The following is a 20,158-nucleotide window of genomic DNA, read 5'->3' on the forward strand; positions in this document are numbered from 1 at the left end:
CAAAACCCTGATCTGGACTTTGTACAATTTAAAGACCGGGCCTTCCGGGTGCTGCAAGAATCAACCCCAAGTGGCACTGCACCCCTCCGGCGCCCAGCTATCCCATACCACTAGGAGGTGGCGTCCTTTTCCCTGGCACCTGTGGAGGCTGACGCTCAGACCCTAGATAATGACCCGTCTGCAGACCTACGCCTTCAGATCCAGGAGCTGACCAAAAGTGTGGCTACACTAACCAAAACCGTGCAGGCCATGCAAGTGTCTCCAAAGGAAGGGATCCAGCTGGCTTCCAGTCCAGATGACATCCCGTGGTGACGGCAGAGAAGGATTCCACCGACCAGAGGAAGAAACAGCGATCGCTACGACCAGAACGGACAACCCATCTGCCACCGCTGTCAAAAGGCAGGGCACCTCGCAAGATTCTGCGATTTAAACGAGCAACCCCTGGGACAGAGGGCCAACCCCCAAGAGTAAGACGACCAGGCCCACAAAGCTGGCGCGACAAGTACGTGGGAGGACGACCGATCCTACCTGTCGTGCTTGATGGCATCCCGATGAATGCATTGCTGGACACTGGTTCCCAGGTGACAACGATGCCATATATCCTTTATAAATGATACTGGACTGATTCAGACATTACCCGCAGTCCAGATGAACATATTAACATCTTTGCCATCAATGGTCAGCCCTTGCCTCAGGTGGGGTATAAAGAGGTGACCATAAAGGTTGGCTGAGTAGAATTGCTATCACAAGGAATGATTATTGTTGAGAAAGATTATTGCTGAGAAAGATGGCCGAGAAAGCCATCCTATGATAACTATAGGCACCAATGTGATAGAGAATTCTCTTGGGCAAATTATTGTTTTGTTGCAACAGGTCGCAGAGACTGCCAGCTCTGGTCAGCAGCGAGTTCTGCAGAAGGAGATCAAAGCCCTGATGCCGAGATAACAGGTAGAGCTGTCTGGTGGAGAAGTCGGCAGTGTCAGAGTGAGTGCTCCATTCCCCATTGCAATGCCCCCTAGGAGTGAAATGATAATATGGTGTCGGGCAGCAATAGGTCTCAGGGGTCAAGATTATCAGAACCTGGTAGAACCCGTGTACTCTGATATCAGGCCCACCATCTTGACGGCCCTGGGGGTAATCGATGTCCACAAGGGAGAGTACTGATACTCATCCTGGATTGTGGGGAGAAAGAGGTCCATTTACCCCGGTATGCCACCCTTGCTAAGCTGTTCACTGTCAGTAACAACGCAATAAAGGCACTGGAACCCTTACCTCCGTCCGAACAGGCAGAAGACAATGGCTCCAAGGGACAGAAGGAGGATTGGTGTCAGAAGCTACAAGTAGGCACAGACTCGACCCCTTTGCAACAAAAGCATGTAGTGTACCGGGTGGTCTAAGAATATGAGCGAGTCTTTAGCAAACACCCACTAGACTTTGGGTAGGTAAAAGGGGTCCAACATCATATCCCCGCAGGATATCATCCGCCTACTAAAGAGAGGTACTGGCCTGTACCCCCAGCTCACTACCAATGTACCAAGGGAATGTTGCGGGAGATAAAGGAGGCTGGGGTTATCAGAGATAGTTGTAGCCCCTGGGCGGCTCCATTAGTCATCGTTAGAAAGAAAGATGGTACAATGAGGATGTGTGTTGATTATAAGCAGATTAACCGCATTACACATAAGGATGCCTACCCTTTACCCAGAATTGAGGAATCATTAGCTGCATTGAGATCCGCTAACTATTTCTCCACTCTAGATCTCACCAGTGGGTATTGGCAGGTTCCCATGGCAGAGGCGCACAGAGAGTAGACAGCGTTTACAACACCAATGGTTCTCTGCGAGTTCACCTGCATGCCATTCGGGCTCTGCAACACCCAGGGAACATTCCAGCGGTTAATGGAGTGTTGCCTAGGACTCAAAAACTTTGAAACCATTCTGCTGTACCTCGACGACGTAATCGTCTACTCAAAGATGTACGAAGACCACCTGGAGCACCTGGCTGAGGTGTTTGAAGCCCTATCTGGTTTTGGCCTTAAAGTAAAGCCGTCCAAGTGCCACCTGTTGAAGCCCAAGGTGCAGTACCTAGACCATGTGGTAAGCACCGAAGGTGTAGCACCAGACCCTGAAAAAGTCACCGTGATCAAGGACTGGCCAAGACCCTCCACTATCAAGGAAGTGCGGCAGTTTCTTGGGCTGGTAGGCTACTACAGGAGATTCATAAAGGGATTCACCAAGATAGTGGTACCCATGCAGGACCTCTTAGTGGGCCAGTCCAAGAAGGCCAAGAACCAGAATCTGTGACGCCCTCCCTGAGTGGTGGGGTTACTCGGAGCCGGGCCCTGCGGATGTTGAGGGGATGCAGTCGTGACCTAGACCCGTTCCGTGCCCAGGGCTGTCACATTAAAAATAATGGGCTTCTTTTAGGATGAGTGGTTTTCTCGACTACGCCACCTGTGGTTTCTGGTGAGGGCCACCAGCACTGCAACAGTCCACTGAGGCTTGTGTTATGGGCAGCTAAGATGGGACGGCTCCCCACAGGTGGAGCAGGCCTCAGGGCAGTGTGAGAAGGGATGGTGGGTGAAGTGCCGCGCAGGAAATAACAGGCTGAGGCGGTGTGTGAAGTCATCCGGATCTTTACTCACTTTAGATGAACTTTAGCCCCAAAGCTTCTCTCTGCTACACACAGCATACTGCGGCCACCGGGAAGGGGGTCCAGCACTTCCCAGATAGATCAGGAGCACCTGTCGAGACCCCTCTGGTTGTGTGTTTCTCTCCTTGGTAAGTTCTCCCACTAAGTCTTCTCCTGACTGTGTGTGGTTCGAACGTGGTGTAAGGCCGGGTCCCACTGGATAAACGCAGTGTGAGAGATACAGGTGGCGACTCTGCTCCGTCCGTATCCCCCTGGGATCCACTAAGCCTCCGGGCTTTTCTGACTGAGACGTGAAGTAACAAAGTCAGATATCGGGGGCCGGTCACCCCTCTTGCAGCAGGAATCCCTCTGACTAGGCCAGAATAAAGAATACAGGTGGCGACTCTGCTCCGTCCGTATCACCTTGGGATCCTTTTGCCTGTGGAGCCTATCTCCTCTGCTCCCCTCCAAGGCCTTCTTAGAACGGGACCCTGACCAGGCAGAGACACTGGTAAACTCTGACCCGCTCCTCGCCTCAAGGCCTGAGAACGAGGACCGTGAATCTTCAGCCAGCTACAGACTCTTGCTGGACCCTGACAGAAGACCACTGTCAGGATGCCAGGTTTAATTTTACTTTGCCAGTAGTTTTTCCCTTAGCCAAGATGGCTTCCACTGCCTCACTGGGGTCATGTGATTCCTGCCTGTGGATCTACTTAAACTGCATGTGTTGCAATCATGCCTTGCCTGAGTATTGTGTGCCTGTAGCTTGCTACTCACCTGTGCTAGCCCTCTGAATAGAGTCTTGCTGACTTTGTGTTTACTTCTAGTCATCCGCTGAAAGGATTGCTGCCTGAATCCTCCGCTAAAGGGACTTCTGCTGAAAGGAACTGCTGGCTGTTGTTTCACTCTCTCTGGGATCTCAGAACTTTTGTCTTCCTGAAGTGGACTTCTCCTGGATCTTCACATTTCCGGTAAAGTCACCATCTTTGCTCAGTGTTTAATACCCGGCTCCAGCTCTGCCTAAGACATCGCTGCTTCCACCGCTGCACCTCCTGCATTCCTCAGCATCAAGGTCCATATTCCAGTTTGTCTTCTCTACTTACTACGTGAGTCCACAATCAACTGAGGAATACCTACGCCTGCTTATTATCCTTATTTCTGCTTGCATATTACTGTACCTAAGTAAACTTGGACTATTGTTAGCGTTTACATTCCACAAAGTAAGGAAGCCTGTGCCTTACAGATTATGTTCTGAGAAGTATTGTTTGGAATGAACTTACCTTCATAAACTGTTTGCTGTGATCCCTTTTGCACTTGCGTTTAAAATAGACCTTCACACTACTCTTGTCTCAGTCTCTTCCTTGGCCCACGCCATTGGACTTCAGGGTATCTACTAACATCGTAACAGGATACTCAGGCCAAAAGAAGGAGTCCGCGGGGTCTGAAACTCTGGAGACACGTGTTAAGAGACTATGTACAGTTACTAATGCTTTACATACTGATGTGCAGAACCTGAAGACAAAGATGGAGGCTTTGGAGGCTCAGACAAATCATAACACGCAAGTGTGGGGGCAGTCTCTTCAGGAACTACGGGCACGGCTATCAAATCTAGAGACTCAAAACCTGGTTCAGCCCCCTTCTGCCGTCAGTCCAAAACTGCCACCGTTTAAATTCAATGGTGACCGTGACAAGTTTCGTGGGTTTATCAATCAATGTACCTTGCATTTTGATGTTCATGCAGCTCAGTTCCCGACTGATAGATCGAAGGTGTTGTGCATTATTATGCTGCTTACTCATCGAGCTCTGGCCTGGGCAAATCCAATGATTGAAACTCGTGATCCGCGTTTGAATAATTTCAACGATTTCGTGGCAATGATGGTGCAAATGTTTGATGATCCCAATCGTCGCGCCACAGCTGAGGCTGCCTTGTTATCACTACGCCAGGGTAAGCACTCTGTAATTGAGTATGCAACAGACTTTAGAAGACTGGCAGTGGACACGACTTGGGACAGTAATGCTCAACTGCCCATTTTTAGAAGAGGATTATCTAGTACCATCAAGGATGAGCTCGCCCGAACAGAGTCTCCCCAAGGGCTAGAAGCTTTTATTAATCACTGTGTACGCATAGATATTCGCCTCACAGAGCGTAAGCAGGAAAGATGGACTGCATTGAATCGTTCAAGTGTCTTCCTCTCTTCCTCCTCTAAGGAACCTGTCAGCAGAACTGTTCGAGATGCAGAACCGATCCCTATGCAAGTCGACGCATTACAGAGACGCGGGAGTGATGAGCGACGGGAATACCGACTCCGAGAGAGCCTGTGCTTTTACTGCGGTAAATCAGATCACTTCCTCATCAACTGCCCAAGTCGGCCCCGCAAGTCCATAGCTGCCATCGCTGAGTGTGATATTTCCGACTCGGAATCAGTTGCATCAGAATCCAGTCTGCCTCTTAATGCGGTGATCCGCTCGTTATCGGCGGCTGCTCCTTCTAGGGGGCGAAAAGAGAAGAACTCACACCTTTCTCTCCCCATCAAGATTTTGGTTGCAGGACAATGGATCACCAGTTCAGCAATGATTGATTCAGGTGCCGGTGGTAACTTTATGGACCTTGCATTCGCCACAAAACATGACATTAAAATACAAAAGAGGGCCACTCCAGTAACAATGGAGACAGTAGATGGTTCCCTTCTAGCCTCAGGGCCCGTGGATCAGGAGACGGTTCCCCTTGAGATATTCATGGAACCCAACCATCAGGAGTCGCTCACCTTTATGTTAATTTCTTCTCCTCATTTTCCCCTAATTCTAGGAATACCCTGGCTGCAGTCACAGAATCCCATTATAGACTGGGAGACCAAGGAGATTTCTTTTCCACTCAAGGGGAGCCCAACCGCAACACTACCGACTCAGGAGCCTCAGGAGCCGAGACATCTGATACAGGTATTATCTTTACCATCTATTTACAAGGAGTTCACTGATGTTTGTGATAAACGGAACGCAGATCAGCTTCCTCCACATAGACCTTACGATTGTCCTATAGAACTTCTTCCAGGTGCAGGGATACCTTTTGGTCACATCTATCCCCTGGCAGGACCAGAACTGCAAGCTTTAAAAGAATATATTGATGAAAACCTGGCCAAGGGCTTCATTCGACACTCTTCTTCGCCAGCAGGAGCTCCCATCTTCTTTGTGAAGAAAAAGGATAGGTCTCTCAGACCCTGTATAGACTATCGGGAACTCAATAAAATTACCATTCGAAACCGGTATCCGTTACCCCTGATACCCGAACTGCTTGAAAGAGTACGACACGCTAAGATCTTCTCTAAACTAGACCTCCGCGGGGCCTACAATTTACTTCGTATTCGACCAGGCGACGAATGGAAGACGGCGTTTAGGTGTCGCTATGGACATTTTGAATACCTGGTGATGCCTTTCGGGCTCTGCAATGCGCCTGCTTCGTTCCAGCATTTAGCTAACGACATTTTCAGGGATTTGTTGGACCATTTTGTTGTGATCTACTTGGATGATATTTTGATTTTTTCTGATTCTTTACAAGAGCATCAAGAACATGTCAAGACTGTGCTAAGGCGACTTAGGGAGAATCTCCTCTATATCAAACTTGAGAAATGTGAGTTCCACAAGACAGAGATTCAGTTTTTGGGCTACGTAATTTCCCCACAGGGAATAAATATGGACTCTAGCAAGATCCAGGCGATTCAGGACTGGCCCATCCCAAGGAGTGTCAAGGAGGTGCAGCGCTTCATCGGCTTTGCCAACTTCTACAGACGATTCATTCGTAACTTCTCGGAAGTCGCCCTACCCATTACACAACTTACAAAGAAGGGAAGAACCTTTTCATGGTCTCCGCAAGCCCAACAGGCTTTTGAAGGCCTCAAGGATCATTTCACCTCTGCACCAATACTGATTCATCCAGATCCTGCATTTCCATTTGTCATTGAAGTGGATGCTTCTGATTGCGCTTTAGGGGCAATACTCTCTCAGAGAACCGGAGAGAAGAGTCTGCTACATCCCTGTGCTTTCTTTTCACGAAGACTTTCTTCAGCAGAGCAGAATTATGACATTGGGAATAAGGAGTTACTGGCGATTATCGCTGCCTTTAAAGAATGGAGGCACCATCTTCAAGGAGCTGCACAGCAAATAACGGTACTCACAGATCACCGTAACCTGGAGTTTGTCAGATCAGCTAGATGTTTGTCTCCACGTCAAGCTCGATGGAGCTTATTCCTAAACCAATTTAATTTCATCATCTCCTACCGTCCAGGTTCCCGCAATGGTAAAGCAGACGCATTATCTCGAATGTACGCTACAGATGCTATATCTGATGCCCCGTCTAAGACAATTCTGTCCGATGCCAATTTTGTTGGAGTAATCCAGAACCAGGATTTATGGAAAGACATTAAGGAGGCCTACAGTTCGGATTCGTTTCTATCTCAGCCTACTGAAGACGTAAATCTGACCTTCAAAAATGGGATGTGGTCTCGAGATCTACAACTATACATTCCTGAAGCCATGAGACTGCAGATCCTGAAGTTTGTGCATGACTCAAAGATTGCTGGCCACAAAGGAGAACAAAAGACACAGGAATTTCTGAGCCGTTTCTTCTGGTGGCCTAATTGCCTGAAGGATGTGAGGGATTATGTCCGTTCTTGTGAAGTCTGTGCCCGTTGTAAGACCCCTCGTTCACCACCAACTGGATTGTTACAGCCTCTACCGATCCCGTCTCGTCCCTGGGGGTCTATCTCAATGGACTTCATTGTGGAGTTGCCCACCTCCAAGGGAAAAAATTCGATCTTTGTAGTAGTAGATCGTCTAACTAAGGCAGCCCATTTCATTCCATGCACAGGCCTTCCATCGGCTAAGGACACGGTAGATCTGGTGATACAAGATATTTTCAGGCTACATGGGGTTCCGGATGAAGTTATCTCAGACCGGGGGGTACAATTCACTTCCAAATTCTGGAAGGGGTTCTGTTCTGCATTAAATATCAATGTCTGTTTATCCACAGCCTTCCATCCCCAGACGAATGGACAAACAGAGCGGACTAACCAGACGCTAGAGCTTTATCTTCGGTGCTGCGTTGGCCATCTACAGGATGATTGGGTAGATCTGCTTCCCTTGGCAGAGTTCTCCTACAACAACTCCCAAAGTGCATCCACAAAGGTAACACCCTTTTTTGCCAATCTTGGTTATCATCCACATATTCTACCTAGATTCCCAGTTGAGGCTCCTGTACCAGCGGTCGCAGAGAGGTTAACCGCCCTGAAACGACATCTAGAACTCCTAAAGGAAACATTGACGTCAGCACAAGAGAGGTATAAAAGGACTGCTGATAAGTTCCGGAAGCCAGCACCTATTTTCAAGGTAGGAGACTCGGTTTGGCTGTCAACCAAGAATATGAAGTTAAATGTTCCCTCACAGAAATTGGGACCAAAATTCATTGGCCCTTTTAAGATCAGTGGTATCGTGAGTTCAGTTGCATGTCGCCTGAAGTTACCGAGGACCATGAGGATCCACCCTGTTTTCCATGTATCATTACTAAAGGCCACGATATCGAGTACTTTTCAGGGACGCACAGCACCTCCTCCTGATCCTGTGGTGGTTGATGGGCAAGAACAATTTGTGGTGGAAAAGATTCTGGACTCCAGGATTCACAGGAACCGGCTTCAGTATTTGATAAAATGGCAGGGCTATTCAGCAGAGGAGAACTCTTGGGAACCTGTGGAGAACATCAACGCCTCTCGACTGATAGCCGAATTTCATGAAAGATATCCTGAAAAGCCTGGTTTGGGGACGTCCGGAGGCCACCCCTGAGGAGGGAGTAATGTCAGGATGCCAGGTTTAATTTTACTTTGCCAGTAGTTTTTCCCTTAGCCAAGATGGCTTCCACTGCCTCACTGGGGTCATGTGATTCCTGCCTGTGGATCTACTTAAACTGCATGTGTTGCAATCATGCCTTGCCTGAGTATTGTGTGCCTGTAGCTTGCTACTCACCTGTGCTAGCCCTCTGAATAGAGTCTTGCTGACTTTGTGTTTACTTCTAGTCATCCGCTGAAAGGATTGCTGCCTGAATCCTCCGCTAAAGGGACTTCTGCTGAAAGGAACTGCTGGCTGTTGTTTCACTCTCTCTGGGATCTCAGAACTTTTGTCTTCCTGAAGTGGACTTCTCCTGGATCTTCACATTTCCGGTAAAGTCACCATCTTTGCTCAGTGTTTAATACCCGGCTCCAGCTCTGCCTAAGACATCGCTGCTTCCACCGCTGCACCTCCTGCATTCCTCAGCATCAAGGTCCATATTCCAGTTTGTCTTCTCTACTTACTACGTGAGTCCACAATCAACTGAGGAATACCTACGCCTGCTTATTATCCTTATTTCTGCTTGCATATTACTGTACCTAAGTAAACTTGGACTATTGTTAGCGTTTACATTCCACAAAGTAAGGAAGCCTGTGCCTTACAGATTATGTTCTGAGAAGTATTGTTTGGAATGAACTTACCTTCATAAACTGTTTGCTGTGATCCCTTTTGCACTTGCGTTTAAAATAGACCTTCACACTACTCTTGTCTCAGTCTCTTCCTTGGCCCACGCCATTGGACTTCAGGGTATCTACTAACATCGTAACAATCACAATCAAAAGACCTTGAACTAAAGATGGCCGTAGATTAAATATGAATCTATAAGTGCATCCTAAAAGTGTGTCCTCCACCCTCACCCACTACATGGTTTCCCCTATCTTTGGTTCCCCCTATCTCCTCTATCCCGGGACGGGGCAGCACCCTGGTGTATTTAGGCCCCCTACAGGACAGGAGTGGTGTAGTGTTGAGTGGTAAAGTAGGGTCCTGAGAAATGCTCCATCCTTACCTGGAAAAGGAGATACCACACCTCTATCTGAGGTGCAGTACCCCTGTGGCGACTGAACCCTCAGGGGCGCCACATTCCCCCCTGGTGAAACACAGCACGTCCGCGGGCTGCAATAGAGTAAAGAGTTGGTACAGACATTTAAAGTTTTTGTAAACAAGAAAACACTCTTCCCTTTATGGGAGGTTCAGATTCTTTTAACGTTGCGTGATATACTGTGGTGGCCAAAAGTATTGGCACCCCTGCAATTCTGTCAGATAATACTCAGTTTCTTCCTGAAAATGATTGCAATCACAAATTCTTTGGTATTATTATCTTCATTTAATTTGTCTTCAATGAAAAAACACAAAAAGAATTGTCCTAAAGCCAAATTGGATATAATTCCACACCAAACCTAAAAAAGGGGGTGGACAAAAGTATTGGCTCTGTTTGAAAAATCATGTGATGCTTCTCTAATTCGTGTAATTAACAGCACCTGTAACTTACCTGTGGCACCTAACAGGCGTTGGCAATAACTAAATCACACTTGCAGCCAGTTAACATGGATTAAAGTTGACTCAACCTCTGTCCTGTGTCCTTGTGTGCACCACATTGAGCATGGAGAAAAGAAAGAAGACCAAAGAACTGTCTGAGGACTTGAGAAACCAAATTGTGAGGAAGCATGAGCAATCTCAAGGCTACAAGTCCATCTCCAAAGACCTGAATGTTCCTGTGTCTTCTGTGCGCAGTGTCATCAAGAAGTTTAAAGCCCATGGCACTGTGGCTAACCTCCCTAGATGTGGACGGAAAAGAAAAATTGACGAGAGATTTCAACGCAAGATTGTGCGGATGGTGGATATAGAACCTCGACTAACATCCAAACAAGTTCAAGCTGCCCTGCAGTCCGAGGGTACAACAGTGCCAACCCGTACTATCCGTCGGCGTCTGAATGAAAAGGGACTGTATGGTAGGATACCCAGGAAGACCCCACTTCTTACCCCGAGACATAAAAAAGCCAGGCTGGAGTTTGCCAAAACTTACCTGAGAAAGCCTAAAACGTTTTGGAAGAATGTTCTCTGGTCAGATGAGACAAAAGTAGAGCTTTTTGGGAAAAAGCATCAACATAGAGGGTACAGGAAAAAAAAAAGAGGCATTCAAGGAAAAGAACACGGTCCCTACAGTCAAACATGGCGGAGGTTCCCTGATGTTTTGGGGTTGCTTTTCTGCCTCTGGCACTGGACTGCTTGACCGTGTGCATGGCATTATGAAGTCTGAAGACTACCAACAAATTTTGCAGCATAATGTAGGGCCCAGTGTGAGAAAGCTGGGTCTCCCTCAGAGGTCATGGGTCTTCCAGCAGGACAATGACCCAAAACACACTTCAAAAAGCACTATAAAATGGTTTGAGAGAAAGCACTGGAGACTTCTAAGGTGGCCAGCAATGAGTCCAGACCTGAATCCCATAGAACACCTGTGGAGAGATCTCAAAATGGCAGTTTGGAGAAGGCATCCTTCAAATATCAGGGGCCTGGAGCAGTTTGCCAAAGAAGAATGGTCTACAATTCCAGCAGAGCATTGTAAGAAACTCATTGATGGTTACCGGAAGCGGTTGTTCGCAGTTATTTTGGCTAAAGGTTGTGCAACCAAGTATTAGGCTGAGGGTGCCAATACTTTTGTCTGGCCCATTTTTGGAGTTTTGTGTGAAATGATCACTGATTTGATTTTTGCTTCATTCTCTTTTGTGTTTTTTCCTTGCAAGCAAATTAAATGAAGATAATAAGACCGAAGAATTTGTGATTGCAATCATTTTCAGGAAGAAACTGAGCATTATCTGACAGAATTGCAGGGGTGCCAATACTTTTGGCCACCACTGTATATATATATATAAATATATATATATAGATATATATATATATAGTATACATATCGAAAACATCAAAGAGACATTATGCGTGTATGGAAAACTTTAAAGAGACATTATGCATGTAGACAGTACTGTAGAAAATACGGTAGAAAGTGCCAGTTCAGCAGCATGAGGGACCTGTCCCAAACCCTCAACGTAGGCCCTGGGGTGGCTGCAGGGCATGGAGATCTGGAGTTGGACCTCCAGGAGAGCCACTCCAGACAGGTTTTGCTTCTGAGGTCTGAGGTAGAAGTAGAAGTGTTTTTTGCATAAAACCAATAGGGAGCACCTAAATAGGTGCAAACTATTTACAGAGTTAGTCTGTCTACTGCTTAGCATCTGCAGGGACAAATGTCTCTTTCAACAGAATTCGGGTGAAGAAAAACTTGCAAAACAAATAACTATTCAAACAAAAAGGGAGATGCATCTCTCGGAGCTTCTCAGAAGTGGTATCCCCACCGGCTCATTCTTCCCAACCGAGCCTGACCGATCCTCTGTAACTGGGTGCATGGGGGCATCCTCCATGAATACCCTGTTGACATCCAGGGCATACCACCCACGTTCCCCGTGGTGGCGGGTGTAGGATACCAAATCACCCGGGTAGAGGTTACGGCTTAGGTGGCCCTGCTCCAGCCGTGGCTCGAAGTCCCGCCGGTTGACGAAGACTTCCCGGCTGAACTGTGGGCTCCGAATGAAGCCCCATCCTGCCTCCTGGTGAAAGTGCACAATAAGGCCTTCTTCCCGGGGGCTTGGACGGGTGGCCTCCGCCTGGCGGGCCTGAGACTTGGCAGCCTTGGTGCGCACCTCCAGGCGCTCACAGCGGATCCTCCTCCCTCGCCGCTCCTTGTCGAGCTGGAGGAGCTCCTTTCTACAGAACTCCTCCCGCCTCCGCGCTTCAGACCGGGTCTCCTGGGGAAGCCCATCAGGTCGCCCCCCTGGTTGTCCCAGGCATACTCTTCTGCCGCCGGGCAGGTGACCGGAGGTGCGGGGAGTGGCACTAGCGGGGACTGCTGCGGGCCCTTTACTGGTGCGGACCAGTCCGGGTTGGGGCAGGTGGACACCCAGGTAAGTGCAAGCATTTCCGGATCGGGGGTCGGGAGGCATAGCAGGCCTCCGGGTGTGGCGGTGGCTTGGGCCTCGGCTCTGGAGCCAAGACCTGCTGCCACACGATGGCGCTCGGGGATAGGGGTGCTGGCAAGAGGTCTAGGAGGGCTGTGGTGCGTCCCGTGCCCGGGATAGGGGTTTCAGCCTTACCCAAACTTGGGCTGCACAGGGTCTCCTGGGCTTCCTCTGCCTGGGCTGGGGCCTCAATCATCAGGCACGACGAGCTCTGGCAGCAGGCCTTGATCTTTCGCAGCACATCCTCTCTCCACTCGGCAGCGGCCAATCGTTGGGCCTCTTCGACCCTCCGGGTCAGATCCTGCATTTCACCGCAGAGGAACTCGGCCTCCTCCGCGGTCAAGTGGATTCCCTCCATAGTGAGGGAGGTAGCATCAGGTGGGCCAGCGATGGAGGTCATCTCCTTTGCTACTTCCATCTTTGCTGCTGGGTGCGGTCTCTTCCTCCTCCTTCTTTTGGGGCGGCTCCAGGGCGGCTGGCTGACGGGCACTCCTTGGGACATCCCATTCGTCTTGACGGACACTACTATGCAGACTGTCTCTGCTGGAGGGGGCGGTCGGCACTTTTGGCGCCATTGGGGAGCCAGGCCCATGATTGGAGGTCTTAGGTTGCTGTTGTTTTTGCACATAATGGCGTCCGTTCTTCTTGGGCTGCGCCACTTTAAGTGTGAAAAGACAGTCTTTTGTGAACAAGCGCACAGTACCCGTCAGCAATGAGGATTACCTTCTTCCATTGCTGCGGGCACGCAATCCTGCCGACTACGCCAAGTTGTGATGCCCTCCCTGAGCGGTGGGGTTACTCGGAGTCGGGCCCTGCGGATGTTGAGGGGATGCAGTCGTGGCCTAGACCCGTTCCGTGCCCAGGGCTGTCACATGAAAAATAATGGGCTTCTTTTAGGATGAGTGGTTTGCTCAACTATGCCACCTGTGGTTTCTGGTGAGGGCCTCCAGCGCTGCAACAGTCCACTGAGGCTGGTGTAATGGGCAGCTAAGATGGGACAGCTCCCCACAGGCGGAGCAGGCCTCAGGGCAGTGTGAGAAGGGATGGTGGGTGCAGTGCCGCGCAGGAAATAACAGGCTGAGGCGGTGTGTGAAGTCATCCGGATCTTTACTCACTTTAGATGAACTTTAGCCCCAAAGCTTCTCTCTGCTACACACGGATTACTGCGGCCACCGGGAGGGGGGTCCAGCACTTCCCAGATAGATCAGGAGCACCTGTCGAGACCCCTCTGGTTGTGTGTTCCTCTCCTTGGTAAGTTCTCCCACTAAGTCTTCTCCTGACTGTGTGTGGTTCGAACATGGTGTAAGGCCGGGTCCCACTGGATAAACGCAGTGTGAGAGATACAGGTGGCGACTCCGCTCCGTCCGTATCCCCCTGGGATCCACTAAGCCTCCGGGCTTTTCTGACTGAGACGTGAAGTAACAAAGTCAGATATCGGGGGCCGGTCACCCCTCTTGCAGCTGGAATCCCTCTGACTAGGCCAGAATAAAGAATACAGGTGGCGACTCCGCTCCGTCCGTATCCCCTTGGGATCCTTTTGCCTGTGGAGCCTATCTCCTCTGCTCCCCTCCAAGGCCTGCTTAGAACAGGACCCTGACCGGGCAGAGACACTGGTTAACTCTGACCCGCTCCTCGCGTCAAGGCCTGAGAACGAGGACCGTGAATCCTCAGCCAGCTACAGACTCTTGCTGGACCCTGACAGAAGACCACAATCAAAAGACCTTGAACTAAAGATGGCCGTAGATTAAATATGAATCTATAAATGCATCCTAAAAGTGTGTCCTCCACCCTCACCCACTACATGGTTCCCCCTATCTTTGGTTTCCCCCATCTCCTCTATCCCGGGACGGGGCAGCACCCTGGTCCATTTAGGCCCCCTACAGGACAGGAGTGGTGTAGTGTTGAGTGGTAAAGTAGGGTCCCGAGAAATGCTCCATCCTTACCTGGAAAAGGAGATACCACACCTCTATCTGAGGTACAGTACCCCTGTGGCAACTGAACCCTCAGGGGTGCCACAAATCCTCCATTCAAATGGGGTAAAACAGAAGACGAATCCTTCACTCGACTGAAAGTGGCTCTTATGGGAGATGAAGTCCTGGCCTACCCCAACTATGGCCAACCCTTTACACTCTATACGGATGCCAGCAACGTGGGATTGGGAGCGGTGCTGTCCCAGGTACAGCAGGGCAGAGAGAGAGTGATTGCCTACGCCAGCAGGAAGCTCCGGCCCACGGAAAGGAACCCCGATAACTATAGTTCCTTCAAGTTGGAGTTTTTAGCCATATTCTGGGTTGTAACAGAGCGCTTCAAACACTGCTTGGCCTCAGCGAAGTTTACAATTTTCACAGACAATAATCCGCTGACCCACCTTGAAACGGCAAAGCTAGGTGCGCTGGAGCAGCGATGGATGGCCCGGCTGTCCAACTACGAGTTTACCATCAAGTATCGAGCAGGGCATAAAAACGCTAATGCTGATGCGCTGTCCAGGATGCCCAACTTGCCAGATGGGGGAGAAGACCAGGAAAAGCTGGAGGACATAGAGCTACCGGCTTTCCATCGTCATGGAGTGATCCAGTGCTCCCACTGTGTGAGGAACAAGCGCTCCGCTAACAGAGAGGCCACGTTTAAACCATTGCCACACCATGGATAGGCAGAAACACAGAATAGCGACCTGACTGTCCACCTAGTAAAGGAGTTGCTGACACAAACTGACTCGCACCCTGGTCCAGATGCTCCACAGGAGACCCAACAGTTGAAGAAGGAGAAGGGCAAGCTGTTCATCTATGAGGGAAAGCTGTGTCGGAGAAGCATCAACTTCTGGACACACGAACTGGTCTGGCAGGTGGTAGTCCCAAGGAGGGATGCGCCAATGGCCTTAGAGGCGTACCACGATGGAGTAGGACACTTTGGGTGGAAGAAGTTATAAGTCCTGCTACGTGAGCAATTCTACTGGGTTGGCAAGAGTAAAGCAATCAAGAGATGGTGTCGAGAATGTGGTCGATGCAACCTGAGATGGAAAGACCGTGATAGCCAGAGGGCTCCCCTGCAGCACATAATCACCAAACAACCACTTAAACTGGTAGCCTTGGACCACGTGAAGCTAGCCCCAAGTCGGTCAGGCTATGTCTACGCTCTTACCATAGCAGACCACTACTCCCAGTTCTTGGAAGTAGTGCCAGTGAACGATCAGACGGCTAAGACGGCAGCCAAAGCATTTCAACAACACTTTTGTCGCCCGCATGGTTACCCTGAACGAGTGTTGCCGACCAAGGCCCAGCCTTCGAAGCAGAAGTGTTTCAGGAATTCTGTAACTTGTACGGCTGCAAGAAAATAAGAACGACGCCGTATCATCCCCAGACCAGCAGGTTGTGTGAGAAAATGAACCAGGTGGTAATAGACCTGTTGAAGATGCTGCCCCTTGAAGAACGCAGCCTGTGGCCAGAGAAGCTACCGGATTTGGTAGACCTATATAACCACATCCCGGTGAACTCCACCAACTGTACACCCGCCTATCTGATGAGGGCAAGACCTGGCAAGCTACCCATTGACTTAGACATGGGAGTTTTAACACCTGAGACAACATCACCAGATGCAGACTGGGATACAGAGCGGCAGCAACAATACCGCAAGGTGCAAGAATGTGTAGAGAGAAGTTTGTCCCAGGCGAGACAGAGGCAGGAAAGAACTTATAATCAGCACGCACCTGCGGTTCCCTTGTCACCTGGAGAACAGGTACTCAAAAGGAAGAGGTGAGTTCACAAATTAGATGATCAATGGGAGGTTGAGCCATACACCGTCTTACCTTCAAATTTCGACAACACCAAAGTATGCCTCATCAGTAAAGATGGAGGAAAGACTTTGGTGGCAGTCTCAAGAGACCACCTGAAGATATGCCCTGATCAACTGAGACACCAAGAGGAAGACCAAAACAGCCCCCAGCACACAGAAAAGGTGGAAGAGATGGTTCAAACCATCCTTGGAGAATTTCCCTGGTCTTGGACACAGGTGAACCAAGCAATCGTGGTACCTGTCCTGACCTTTCCCCAAGTAGCCTCACCGGAAGCCACAGAGACTCTAGAACAGCAGATAGATCAGTCAGCCCCAGAAACAGATGCTTCATCAGCAGCGGATCAGGAGAATCTACCCCCTGCTAGTGGTGAATCTGTCATACCCATGGTCAGTCAAAGAAGTCGTAGAAGACTACCAAGCCTACCGGTGTTACCTCAGACTAACCGTAGTGTAGTCCACACTGAGCCCACCACACCAGCGGTAGACACTGGAGACCCGGGTAGGTCATTGGCAACAATTGTACTGCGTAGATCAACCCATAGTACCATAGGTCAGCTCCCTGCCCGCTATAGGGGCTAAAGTGTAATAAAATAAAAGTGAGTGTATATAGTTATTAAATTGATGGACAAATGGACCACAGGACTAGGTGTGGTCAGGATAATGTTGAATAAAGCTAATTGTTGGCCTTGAAAATAAACCGCAGGCGTGGCCGAAAACCAGGCCCACCAACAGAGTGCCCTGAAGCCACGCCCAGGGATGATACACAAAGTCGGTTGAGGCGGTTCCCACCAACCAACCTTCAGAAGCCCGGAAAAGGACAATTCCCGGATAGCGGCATAAAGACTAAGCGCTGCAGTGACTACTACCAATTTTTGTTGGGTTTTTGTGTTTTTTGCCTCTTTGAGACTTTGTAAACTATTTGTAATGTGAATTGTTATTGTTGTTAGTTGTTAATTTTAAAGGTGTCCTCAGTCCGGGAGTACTGAATTTAACTAGGCGGGAATGTGACACCCCAGGGGTCCGGTTGCCAGAGTGGCATTGTCTCCCTCACAAGGGGTGATGCCATGCCTAGAAGCAAGGAGGGGTCCCCTAATCAGGTATACCAGCATACTACACTTTCCTGGCTCCAGCCTCAACTGGAATCTGGAGGCGGGGTTAGAGAGAGTGAGTTGAGAGGAGTTGGAGACAAGGCAGCGACGAAGAAGGACCTGGGGAAGAGAGCTGTGAACAAGCTCACCCCAGAGAGAAGCACAAAGGAACCGGACACCGGAGTTCGTGTTTGTGGGGTAATGAAAGCCCAGCAGCTGAATCTGGAGGGCAGGAAACTGCAGGTCTCCTGACCCCACCAGACGCCCGGCGGCTCAGCAGCATCATAGGGCCCAGCATCGCCTCTGGGAGCAACACTTGAGGAAGGCCTGAGCTGCCTGCCATACAGGTGAGGAAAAAGACGTTTTACTCAGGGACGAGGGCCGCAGCATAGCTTCAAGCAGCAGGGCCAAATAGAATAGAGCAGAGGGAAGGCCTACAACTCCACACGGTGAGGTGGATCCCCAACTTGCTTCCAGGCCGCCCGGGCCTCCACTACCAGCTAGTACCCGTGCCCCGATCTGCTCTGACAAACCGCAAATAAATATAGAGGGCACCGCAATTGATCTGTTGACTGGTCATTATCTGCGCCATCACCTGCACTACACTGCATTGACATCTACCTCCTCATAAAATCATCATATACTGCCCTGGAGCTTAGCTCTACCTGTGGAGAGCTGAACCCACTCTGCTGCATCACCATCAGCTCCAGTGAATTTGCACCACAGCGGCGGCCCCATATAGCCGCATACCACAGGTGGCGTCACGAACATTATCTTTAAAAACTTTATTCCCTTTTACTTTTCCTTTAATTGACCGCTCTAGGTCACGGACCGGGTTACTGCCACCGTGACATCCCCAGCACCGACCGGCCCGGCTACCGAGTACCCCACGGCCCAGGGGGCGCGTCACTGCTTACACGCTGAGATCAGCTGTTGGCATCAGAACAGGATGCCACTGGAGCAGACAGAAGGAAGGTGAGTAGAATCATTTATTTTTTTATGTGTGTAGCGTGATGGTTATGGGGTGCCATGCATACCAGGATGGGGATGAGGGTGCCATGCACACCAGGAACCAGGATGGGGATAGGGGTGCCATGCATACCAGGATGGGGATGGCGGTGCCATGCATACCAGGATGGGTATGGAGGTGTAATGCATACCAGGATAGAGACGGGGCTGCCATGCATACCATGATGGGGATGGGGATGCCATGCACACCAGGATGGGGGTGCCATGCATACCAGGATGGGGATGCGGTGCCATGCACACCAGGATGGGGATGGGGTGCCATGCATACCAGGATGGGGATGGGGGTGCCATGCATACCAGGATGGGGGCCATGTGAACCAGGATGGGGGTTGGGGACTGCATATATCATGATTGGGGGGCCATATATGTCAGGATGGGGGCACATATAAACCAGCATGGGGGATATCACTTCAAACCAAAATCCAGCGAGTGAGGAGACTTCAGCGATGTGGTGGAGTCTCCTCACTTGCTGGATTTTGGTCTGAAGTTGTGTTCAATGCTGCAGCCTGTTGCTATCCGAGCAGAAAGGAGGAAACACTGGGAAGGAGTTTATAGGTGAGCGGACTTTATCATTTTCTTAGCATGGGGGATATTAGTACAGAATTGGGGGACATTACCCCTTTAACAGTGTCAGCGGCAGACCCCCTCCCCCATAACAGTGCATCATGACCACATTTTCTGCTTCAATTTTTCTTTCTGTTTTCTTCCTCTGAAACCTAGGTGCATCTTATGATCCGGAGCTTCTTATGGTCTGAAAAATATGATAATCAGTGCTTTGCTTGTGTAGTTTTCTGTACTTGTATTTAGTTAATAACTAAATAAATAAATGAATGAACAAAATGGCATGGGTCCCCCCTATTTTTAATAACCAGCAAAGGCTAAGCAGACAGCTGCGAGCTGATATTAATAGGCTGGGAAGGGCCATGTATATTGGCCTCTTCCCAGACTAATAACACCATCCCTCAGTTGCCCCAGAAATGGTGCATCCATTAGATGCGCCAATTCTGGCACTTAGCCTAGGATCTTCCTGATTGTCCTGGTGGGGGGTAATGGTTTTAGGGTTGATGTCAGCTGTGTAATGTCTGCTGACATCAAGCCAAGGGGATATTAATGGAGAGGTATCTGTCAGACACCCCCATTACTAACCCCGTAATCTAAAGAAATAAACACACGCACATACAAAAGTCCTTTAATTGTCAAAAACACTCCCCAACAATTACCCTAATTTACCCATTTATTAGCAAAAAAAATAATCTACAGGGTCCACAGTAATCCATAATATGGAGGTCCCACAATGATCCCCGACTCTGCTACATCTGGAGGCTGTGATGAGTGGTGACATCAGTAACGTTACCACTCACCATGGCCAACAGAACACACTGAGAGTAGAGTGAGAACCAGGGGCAGTGACGAGAGGTGACGTCATTAAGGTTACCAGAGGTCACAGCAGATTGTTCTCATGGTAACCTCTGTGTGAGCCCCAGCATGGACTGCATGTGAGCCGGCCAGTTGTGAACTGCAGTACCCTTACGGACTTCACCACAGCTTGGCTTTCCGGAACGCATGTAAATGTGAAATGAATATTCACGCCTTCCTCCCTGTCCATAATCCCACCTACCCCTCTCAGGCGGCGTCACTGGTTCAGTAAGACTGCTGAGTTACTCACCCGGAGATCGTATCGCAATCCTCAGATTGGCCGTCTGCTCTCCTAACATGAGTGCAACAGCATGCATTTCTTTGCACCTGTCA

Source organism: Phyllobates terribilis, unplaced genomic scaffold, assembly GCF_046119375.1.
Source record: "Phyllobates terribilis strain yellow unplaced genomic scaffold, ASM4611937v1 Scaffold_1__5_contigs__length_1240528914, whole genome shotgun sequence".
NCBI lineage: Eukaryota > Metazoa > Chordata > Amphibia > Anura > Dendrobatidae > Phyllobates > Phyllobates terribilis.